At 40.7% G+C, this 3,381-nt stretch overlaps 1 pseudogene; it reads left to right on the forward strand.

The window, feature by feature from the left end:
- LOC105304048 lies at nt 1-1,002 on the forward strand (annotated as a pseudogene).
- The last annotated feature ends 2,379 nt before the right edge of the window (nt 1,003-3,381 follow it).

Raw genomic sequence — 3,381 nt, forward strand, 5'->3', positions numbered from 1 at the left:
CTGAGCCTGCAAGTCTGTGGTGAGCCTCTGATGCGGATCTCTGTTCTGTAGGATGGGGTTTGTTAAAGTTTTCAAGAATAAGGCCTACTTCAAGATACCAAGGGAAATTTAGGAGATGACAGAAGGGTAAAGCTGATTACTATGCCAAGAAACTCTTGGTAATCAAGGTTAAAATTAAGTACAACATACCCAAATACAGATGACAGTTCATGTAACCAATAGAGATACCATTTTTTAGATTGCTCGTGCCCCTATAGAAAGAAATATGATAGTTTATGCAGCTTATACTCGTGAACTCCCAAAGTATGGTGTGAAAATTGGCCTGACAAATTTTCCTGTAGTATATTGTAATGGCCTGCTCCTGGCCTGCTCCTGGCCTGCAGTCTTCTCAATAGATTTGGCATGGACAAGATCTAGGAAGACCAAGTGGAGGTGAACAGAGATGAATACAATGTGGAAAGCATTGATGATCAACATGTTGCCTTCACTTGCTATTTGGATGCAGGGGTTGTCAGAACTACTGGAAATAAAGTTTTGGGAGCCCTAAAGGGAGCTGTGGACAGAGCTTGTCTATCTCTCACAGTACCAAGTGATTCCCTGGTTATGATTCAGAAAGCAACGGACTCAATGTAGAAGTAAATCAGAAGCACATCATGGGTCAGAACGTTGCAGATTATACACGTTACCTAATGCAAGAAGATGAAGACACTTCAATAAAACAATTCTCTCAATACATTAAGAACAACGTAACTCCAGACATGGAGGAAATGTATAAGAAAGCTCGTGCGGCTATATAAGACAATCCAGTCTATGAGAAGAAGCCTAGGAAAGACGTTAAAAAGAAAAGGTAGAAATGTCCCAAAATGTCTCTTGTCCAGAAGAAAGATCTGGTAGCTCAGAAGAAGGCAAGCTTGCTCAGAGCTCAGGAACAGGCTGCTGAGAGCTAATAAACCAAGCCACAATTTTATATGAAGATTTTTCACACAAAGACAATAATAAACTTATTGACCAATCAAAAAAAAGAAAAAAGGCGGGGGGTTGAGGGGAGGACAATGTGTTCTCAACTGTAAGAATTCTCCTAGAGTCTTCACAGAATGTCTCACACTCTCATCCTCTGGCTAGTAGTTTTCAAACTAGATGTGCACAGGAATCCCTGATGGGAGGCTTAATAAGATCAATTTCCAGTCTGCAGACCAGTATGTTCTGAGTCTGTAGTTGGGAGTATATATTTGTCAACTATCCCCAGCACTCTCCAAGCAGGTAGTCCATGGCTACAGTTGTAGAAATACTGCCTTACTGTTGCTCTCTTGTTGAATCCTGGAGATAATGAGCATGACAGCTCAAGAATCCAAATTTATACAGTCAGCAGTAATGTAAAGTCTATGTGTGGAGTCAGAGGGAAGAGAGAGTAATCAGGGGGATTGTTTTATAATTATATATTTATATAATTATAAATTACATTATAATTTATAATTATAAATGTCTAACCAATGTACTGTACACTTGAAACTAATAATAAAATAAAAATTTTTTAAATGTTAAAAAATGATAATAATAATCCAGATTTTTAACAATCTAAATCTACTCCAGAACCTTTTGTAGTTTAGTGACAGAATGAAAATGAACATGGGATCTATCAGCAACTGAGATGGCAGATAGGACATTATGAAGTGTTCCCTGGTTTTTACAGTAAGTCACTCAAGGCCCACTCATAATGCCAAGTTCCAACCTGATTTGCGTCACCGCGATAGTGAGTTTGTGCCAAACGTATTGAAAAGATAACCTTACAAAATGTGGGAGAAAAATAAGATGCGAGCTTGGTACGACAGAAGCAAGATCTAAATGGAGGTCATCTATAAGTCATTGTGGAAGCAGATGTTAGGGATTTGTTCCAGCAAGCTTTTGATGAAAGAATTTGATTAGTGGACTGTTTAGCTCTTAAAGTCAAAGAAAACAAAGCCAGTCAGTTCCCTGCTTGGTAGGGATTCAAAAGCTGTAAAATCTGCCCTGCTGTTTAAAAGGCGGGACCGGTCTGCCGTGCAGGAAAGGACTCGGGAGCAGGCGTCTGCAAGGACAGGCGGCGCGGAGCTGCTGACCGGGAAATCCACCAGCGGCAGTGTGGTGAGTCAGCGCTGAGTCAAGCTGGGCTCTACGTGCTGACCAAAGCGGCTGCGGCCCAGACCCGCAGCCACTAAGTCCGCCGAGCTCCGGGTTTCCTGGAAGACCCTCCTGCGCGCCGGGAGGGCGGCATCTCTTCCACTCCCAGCAGGGCCCCTGCAGTCACACACTGGCCTGCACGCACAGCCGCCTGGCCCCAGTCTGGTGACATCCAGGATTCAGCACGGAGGGGGAGAGTCACATGTGACAGTTGGTTGCAGAGTTTAGGCGGATGCTTCAATCCCATGTGTTTCCTCAAAACTGAGATTCCAGTGGCTGTGGGTTTTTTTCGTGTTTGTTAGCTTTTTCATTTCTTTTTTTTCCTCCCTTTTTCCTGGCAGGAGAGTAACACGTTGATCTTTTTATAGTTTCCAATATTTTAAATGAAGCACAGGAAGAATTAATTAATAAAACATGTGTTGAAAATTGTATATCAAATCATCACACTGCTTTCTTTGAGGTCTAAAATTATTATAATGTTCCCAGCTGCTTTGAATGCTGGGTAACTGGGGAAAAAGACGTATTAACTGTTCTAACTTGCCTTTTGTTAGTTTTAAAAAAAAATCTTTGGTATTTTGTTCAATTACCTTTTCTAATAATTAAATTAAAGACTGAAGACACATTTGGTAATAATTTGATGTGGGGTTATGGAAGAACAAGGGAGCCATGTCTTTCTGTGTCCTATACCTTAATTAATATCTGGTTGCTCTGAGGTACAAGTGATAATCTGTTGGTCTTATAAAATATTAACAATGATTACACCTATGCTGAAAGTAGATAGCAAGTATTATGTCATTAACTGTAGCTAGCGAGATAGTGCTGGTACATGTAGGATAATTATTATTTAGGGGCAGTTTGAGGCTGATTTTCAAGACGGAGTCAGACAGGGTCTTTAAAAGTTGTACCAGCTGCTGCCAGTTGTTCTGCTTCTTTGGGAGAATTATATCCCTCTTTATCCATGTGTGCGTGTGAGATGATGCAAAACATTAGAGTGGTTCTTGTATCTTGACAACTTTTCTTGTAGAGAAGGAAACTGAAGTAATTAGAGGTTGAACTGACTCACAAAGGTTACACAGCAGCATGACTACCCAATTTTTCGAAGGAGGGAAAACCACCAAACTGAAACAAAACAAGGAAACATGAAAATGTGAGAGGTGGTGAGAGCCCAGAAAAGCAACATGAGTAGTATAGACCAGAAATGGAATCAAATATACTAGAACCATT

Source organism: Pteropus vampyrus, unplaced genomic scaffold (genome assembly GCF_000151845.1).
Source record: "Pteropus vampyrus isolate Shadow unplaced genomic scaffold, Pvam_2.0 Scaffold11, whole genome shotgun sequence".
Taxonomy (NCBI): Eukaryota; Metazoa; Chordata; class Mammalia; order Chiroptera; family Pteropodidae; genus Pteropus; species Pteropus vampyrus.